At 29.9% G+C, this 7966-nt stretch overlaps 1 pseudogene; it reads left to right on the top strand.

The window, feature by feature from the left end:
• Window positions 1-344: 344 nt before the first annotated feature.
• On the top strand, window positions 345-3948 carry LOC149551039 (ent-kaurene oxidase, chloroplastic-like; annotated as a pseudogene).
• The last annotated feature ends 4018 nt before the right edge of the window (window positions 3949-7966 follow it).

Here is a 7966-nt window from a genome sequence, read left to right as displayed (position 1 = left end):
CAAAACATTATCTAAAAGAAATTTTAAGCACAAAATAGTTCACCTCATCTAGTTACATGTAACAAAGAGACAGGTTTCATTGTCAAACAGTTGTTAAATAGTTTGTCACTTAAGTATACCCACAAAATAAGCGTAGCCACAAATAGTTGCTCATATTTGCCCTCATGACATTAAGAAAGCATTTATCATATGGTTTTTGTAAAGAAGGCCCGGTTTAACCAGCATGATCATCAATTAGTTATCAGACAACGTTTTAATTATTTTTTATTTAGCCTTGCTTTACCTATATATATGTGTGTTGGGGAGCTCATATTCTTATCTCTCATATGTAGTGGTTGAGCAATATGTCTAACTATTATTTGCTTGAAGCTTGGACTGCCTTTCAGGCTATAACGGTGGTGGGTTTAGTACTCATCACCACAGCTTTGAAAGCGTTGTCTTTGGATCAGACAATGGTGACTTTGTCTTTGGATTATGGAAGAGATCATCGATTAATGAAGAAGCTCATGGTCTCTCATCTCCTTGGAACAACTCCTCAAGTAATGTCTTCAACTCTTTTTGTCTTTTTTTTAATTCACATTTTACAATCATCTACTTCATTTCATACCCATCTACTTAAAAGTTAGCAAACTTGTATTCATTTAATAAATATCCATCTACTTAAAAGTTCCAAACTTTTATTTTTCACATTTTATAAGATTTATCTCATTTCTTTCATTCCTTATAACATATGTTACATCTACATGTGTAAACAGAAAAAGAATGCATTCATGAGAGAGGAAATGGTGCAGAAGTTAATAGCTTCCATGTATCTTGAGTTGAAGAAATCTTGCAATGACACAGTGAACATGAGCAAGATCATTTTAGATCACTTGTTTCCCTTTGCTCTAAATCAAGTAACTTTCCTAACCACAGTAACTAGTTCAATAGTAGAAAGAATGTTAGTCCAATTCATAAATTGTTCATATTCTTTTTATAAAACCTAAATGAATAAGACTATCAATAGTAGAATGAATGTTAGTCCAATTCATAAATTGTTCATATTCTTTTTATAAAACCTAAATGAATAAGAGTATTGTGTTTTTTTTTTCTTCTTACGGGATTAAAAAATATGAATTCATTTGCACTGGTTACAGGTTATAGGCAGAAGTGTGGAGCCTTTAGTGGTTGAAGAGTTGGGAAGTGAAGTTTTATCATTGCATGACATGTACAATCTCATTGTTGGAGATCCAGGAAATGCTGCTCTAGAAATCAATTGGAGAGATTTCCTTCCTTTTGTAAATCGATGGCTTCCCAACAAAAAACTACATGAAAAGTTAAACAATGTAACCAGAAGAAGGACAGCACTTGTGAGAGCTCTCATTCACCAAGAAAGGGAACTCCTATCCTCTGGAAAGGTACCTTCACAATCCACCATGACCTTATACTTAAAAACAATCTCATTTTGGTTTGTGATCTGAAGGATTAAAACTCTCATAAATATCTATTTTAGTGTAACAGTTTGAACGATTAATTCATCTTCATTAAAAAAATATTGGTGTTTAAATTTTTATTCATGAATAAGTGTCACAAAAATATTGGTGTTCAAATTAGTATTCATGAATAAGTGTTACATAGTAGCTCGTATTTTCCATAAGTAAGTTGTAATACTTTAATTAAATAAATGAAACAAAAAAAATTAATCACTAAATAGATAGAAGTGATTGTAATAGCATTAGTCTATAACAAATACAATAATAGATCAATAAATTTGACTCAAAAACTCGAGAATTGATTGCAATATCATAATTTTATGAATGTATTATCATCTAATTATATATCTAATAATAAAATTTAATAATTGTTTTACTGAATTATTAATGAATGAAGGAATCAAAAGGATATCTAGACATGCTTCTTAAAGAAAGGGGGATTCTGAATGAGAGGCAGTTAGAAACTGCAATATGAGAGCCTATTATTGAAAGCACAACTACAAGTCATGTTACCATGGTTTGGGCTTTCTTCAACCTTGCAAAGCATCCTCATGCTCAGGTATGAACTCCCCCATGTTCATCAATAAAGTCATACTAAAAAATTCTCCATTTTCATCAATAATGTCTTTCTATTTCAATATAAATTTTCTGAAATCCTAGCAATTTGTTTACAACAGGAAAGACTTTACAAGGAGATAGAACAAGTATGTGGAAAGAAGGCAGTAGAAGAAGAGGATTTGAAAGCAATATTTTATGAGACAGTACGTAGGCATTCTCCTTTGCCCCTTTTGCCACTACGAATTGTGCATCAAGATGTGGAGATTGACGGCTACCATGTTCCAGCAGGACGGGAGGTAAAATAATATATTATGGATCATTAAAGTTTGCTAGGAGTTAAGTGATATAAACAAAATAGTACTAATTTTGAATGCTTAGATTAAATAAGTTATGAGTAAAAATTATTCTATTGCTTTCAATTAAACTCTATAGTTTTTAGGTTCTATTATCAATCTATGATTCATGTGTGTATTCAGTGTTCATTCTTATAATATATGGATTCTTGCGAATCATTAATTATGAAATATGGATCAATGAGCTTGACTTGAAAATTATACAATTTGACAATGATATCACATTTTAATTTAGTGTGTCAATAGATTATTAATAGTTCCCTTAAACCATTCTCTTATGAGAATGAGTGTTCAACATATCATTCATTCAAACAAATGATTTTTTTGTTCACTACTTCACTTTTGAATCTTAACAATTAATACTATCACTTGATTAAAAAATATAGGTTAAAATATATATAATTTAGTTAAATATACTTTTATATTGAAGAAGGTGATTAAAAATATAATATTAATCATTTTCTTTTTTAAGTTAATTATTAAAAAGTAATTTACACTATATCTTCAAATAGAATGACTTATTAACTTGGTTGATTATTAAATATTTTTCAAATAATTAATTTAATTTTCAATTCTTAATAATCTTACTTTTGACTATAAATATAATGTTTCACCCTAAAAAAAACTTACTTTTAAAAACAGATATAAATTAAAACATATTAAGTGAAAGTATTAATCATGTTATTCTTCAATTTTTAATAATTTTGAATTTAAAAACATATATAAATTAATGCATATTAAATAAAAGTATTAATCAATTTATTTTTAATAAAATAATAAGTCATATATATCTATTAAATTAATTTTTAAATTTCATATAACTATGGTAAATCTATGATTAAATCAAAATAATACATAATTGTAATAAAAGTGAATTATTCTTACTATTTATTTAAATAAAAGTTAAATAATTAATTGACTAAAACTACCAATTGTGTATTCTTGTCGTGTGTGTGTGTGTGTGTGTGTAGTCATTACTAGGTGTATTTTAAAAATAAATAATGAATTGTCAAATGGGTAGTGAAAAGTAATGGACACAATTCTCAAATCTAATATCTTAATAAAAGAAATGTAAATATGTCATTTTTAAATCTAGTTATCAATATTATGCTCCTTACAATTATATAACTTTAGATATATTAATTCTTTGCAAATTAAACTTATTGTTTTTATGAGCATTGCAAATAATTTTGAAAATACTTTTAAACATATATTGAATGTTTATTGATTTTTATTTATGTATTGTTCAGATATTAATTAACATATGGGGAGCAAATAATTACGAGGGAGAATGGAAAAATTCAAAGGAGTGGAAACCAAAGAGACAATTACAATTTTCAATAGAGGAAGATATTTATAGGACCATGGTATTTGGAGCGAGGAATAGATTGTGTGCAGGATGGACACAAGTAGTGACAATGGCTTCCTTGGTTATTGGGAGAATTGATCAAAACTTTGAATTAAAGATGCCAAAGGGACATGAAGATGACTATGACACAATAATGAACACAGGAACTCACAAGCTACATTCTCTCTTTTCAATTCTCACACCAAGAAATGCATAATCCATCTCTCTTTGTTCTAGTATTTGGATAGTCATATTGTATAGTCGATTATGAAGTTTATATCTTATAAGTACGTAGTAAAAATTTTGCTTGTATTTAAACTTTTCTCCCTACTTTATGCAAACCATCACTTGTATCTATTTAGGAAACAATGAGTCCATTTCTCTCTACTAGTATTAGAATGAACTTGCTAAAAATTCTCATTTCTCGAATCATATATATTCAATCTAGTAGAACTAGTAGAAAGCTTTGTGTACATTCATTGCCAAAAATACTAGAATAAGATACACTATGTATATCCTTTGCCTCATTTTATAACTTACACGAGGCCAATCAAATGAAAATATAATGCTCATAGGTAAGTAATGCCCACTTGCAATTATGCATAGAGAATTACTCCAAAATGGTATCAACTAATGTTGACTAGCCTAAAGCTTCTTGTAATCCTTGTTCTTGCTAGTATACATTCTCAAATAATTTTGAGATGTGGACTTTAAGCTCTCTGATTTTAGAGTTTCCATACTTATAAGAAAAAAAATTAGAATCTAATCATCAATACATTTGTATATAAACATAACAGCCCACTTTACTTCTCAGAAAGTCCAAATTCATTTGAATGCATCAATCCTCTTACATAAAATCCAAGGAAGAAGTTTCCTTTTACACAAATAATATATTATCATGCTTGAACAAAATTATATTTTATTTTTACCTTAAACTCATTTAGTTTTAGACACGTTAAACTAGTGGGTTCCTTATTACAGATTCAAATTTTTGAACTATTTTTTAAAATTTACACCAACCCCTAATGGTAAAACTAGTAAGGCTTCATGGCTTTTGTACCACAATACCATCAATACTTATTAAAATCACAATAAAAACAAAAATTGGAGCCAAAACTAAAATCAGGAGGCTCAAAACTAGTATTATCACAATTTCAACCCCATAGAATTGAAGTCAATGACTAAATCTAATATTGGACCACAAGAAGGAGAATTTTTGAAATGCAAGCGAACCAATAGTCTTGAGGGGAGTCATGGATATTATGAATTGGTGTTAGTGGTGGAACAAATAAATTATTTTGTAGCTAATCAAGTTATTATTGCTGCTTATAATGCTTGTAGAATATTAATTAAATGAATTATTTCAAGGAGCACTCACGAATGTGAGCTATTATATCTACTGATACTAATGATTGATATAAAATAATTGGTGATACTACAAGAAACAATAAGAATTAAGAAAGTGTTTTAAAGAAATATTAGAGAATGGAGGAGAAAATATTTCAAAACACTTAATAATGTGATTCTTATTTTATATTGTGTAGCTCTTCTTTCAGATAGACTAGTCACTATGTTTTTTTCTTAATACCCAATAATCATCCTCTGTTGTGAATAAATGTGTAATGAAAGAAAATATAGTGTAAAGGGATTTCGTTAGGATGGATAGACAAACTAGGAAGCTTTTTTTTATCTCCCCTCATACAATAGAAAAAATGTTGATCCACTAGGCTCGAGATGGTTCAAGTGCTAAGATGATCTACAAGAATTCCTTCATAGTTAAAACATAAATACATGAATTGGAAAGTGTGAATTGGAATGAAGAATATAAGCTCTAGAAAAAATACAAGAAAAAAGAAGAGACAGTGTGTATGCAAAGAGATAGTGGACTATAAACCAAATCTTAATAATAAATCTAGAAATCCAAAATAGTGGACACCAACTGGTGAACTTAATTTTAGTTTGGAATGGTAGGCATGGGACAAACATACTCATTTGAGACCTAGAAGGTGCCTTAGACCTAGAAAATTTTGATGAGATTTCTACTACCTACTCTCTATTAATTTATCTACATGATTTTGTGTACTTGTACCACTTGTCACCTACATATATAAAATGGTGATAATATTGAGAGAAATGGGTTCTCTTGTTACAAGCTAGGGTTTTCATTGTAGGCAGTTAACCTATGTCACAAATCCCAAAGGGGAACATTGGTGGTTAGTATAACAATCCCCCCTTAGCATTACCCAAGGAGATTTAAACCTATGACCAAGCTCTGATAACACTTGTTACAAGTTGTGGTCGTTGTTGCACTAAAAGATCAACCTGTCAATGCCCGATACAACCACTAGACTTATAGAACAAAGGATGCGGTTAAGCCATGTCACAGATCTCGAAGGGGAACATTGGTGGTTAGTCCAATGCTTCCTTGGCCAAACCCCTGTAGAGGATTAAAATTGAAACATTAATGTTTGAAAGAGAAGTACTCTTTTAGTAAAAGAGGCTTGAATAAGAGACAAGATTTATTTTTCTCTGAATGATGCAATTATGCTTGAAATAATATCATAAGTTTAGATCTACAATAAATGACTAGATTATACCTAAAAGGACATCACAAAAGACATGCTTGTATAATTATTGTTTGATATTACCACAAGATGAAGGATGTTGTGGGATATAATGCCTTAAATTCTTGATTGCTCTAATGTTCCTTGAATGTTTTCTTGAAATGATAAGGTTGGTCTTGTATCCCAAAATGAGGGAGGTGGCATTTCTTTTATAACTCAATAAGCTATTTTGTAGCTAAAAATGTGGAGGTTGATGGGGTTTTGAATATCCTAAAAAAATATAGAGATAAATGTCCTCTAGTTCAAATTTAGGCCCATTTTGTAGGGTACTTATGGTTCCTCCCAAGGGATGTGGTTAAATATCTCACCATGTGCCTTATAGGGTGTGCTATACTATGCAATCGAGACTTCAAATTAAATCGGGGATCAATAAGGATATGGAGATGGCCCAAATGAGCATAGAATCAAGGCTTGCAATGCGAGTAAATAAAAAAATCCACCCATGATGAATAGGTCCTATGTATAAAAAAGGTGATAAATGACAGAAATAATCAAAGGTTTCACACCTAAAATTAAGGGCATGCATATAAATTAAATTAAAAGAGGACATGTTGAGCGTGAAATTGGATGCCTTAGGAAGTGTGTGCAATTTATGATGTTACAAAAGGAACAAATAATTACAACTATGAACTTGTTAATTGCAGTGAGAAGAAATAAATGGTAGTCTCAAAATAATGAATGCACCTATATTTTAGATAAACTAAAAAGTTTGAGATTTGAGCCATCTTAGTTAGGTATGAGAGGATTTATGAGTAGAAATTAAACTTTTAGAGATAAATAATTAAACATATCAAAACTCAACCCAATGTAGAGTTTTGTTGAGATAAAAATCAGATTTGATAACTTTTATTGAGTAGTTTTTCGAGATCTAAATGGGAGCATTATGGGAATTTAAGAGAAGGGTTTGAGGTAAACTATGTTGAAGTCCTTGAAAGGATATTGAGAAAATTCAACATCATCATAATTTTACATTTTGAAGGTTTGGCCTTCTACTTAGTAAGAATATGAGATTGAAGCCTCTTAATCAAGAGATTTGTTTCTATCTTCCAATTAGTGCTCAGTATAAGGGATTGTTGTCCCATGTGGGTTGGTGCCTACAAATTATATTGTAATAAGTTTATAATATAAAATTAATATTTTATAGTGGTTTTATCTTGCAAGGTTTTCTACATAGAATTGTGTACTGCATCTTGTCTTCTTTTATTAGATCTTAATTTTGTGGATGTTTTATTTTGTATGGATTTTTTTTTACTTGCTTTGAGGTTACTAATTGACCCCCACACCCTCCCCCCTTCCCCACTCCTTCAACGTAAGTGGGTTTTTTTTCTTCATATACTGTTTATTTATGTTTGTGTATACATCTGGGGCGATTCACAATGTATAATGTCAAGTGGGAGAATGTTAGAATTTAGGTGTCATCAACATTGTAAAATCTTTAATTAATTTTTCTCCTAATGTTAATTTCAATTTATCTATAAGAGGTGAAGCCATTTAACTAGCAATGGTGAAATATTAATGTATAAAAATTTACAATTATCATTTTTCTTCTAGGAAAATGAAGAAATGTATAGATATCCCCATTGGAATCTCCTATCAAGGTGCTTGAGGAAT

Source organism: Cupressus sempervirens, chromosome 6 (genome assembly GCF_028749045.1).
Source record: "Cupressus sempervirens isolate cs-2001-9-10 chromosome 6, ASM2874904v1, whole genome shotgun sequence".
In the NCBI taxonomy this organism is placed as follows: Eukaryota; Viridiplantae; Streptophyta; class Pinopsida; order Cupressales; family Cupressaceae; genus Cupressus; species Cupressus sempervirens.
This window is presented reverse-complemented; position numbering and strand designations above follow the sequence as displayed.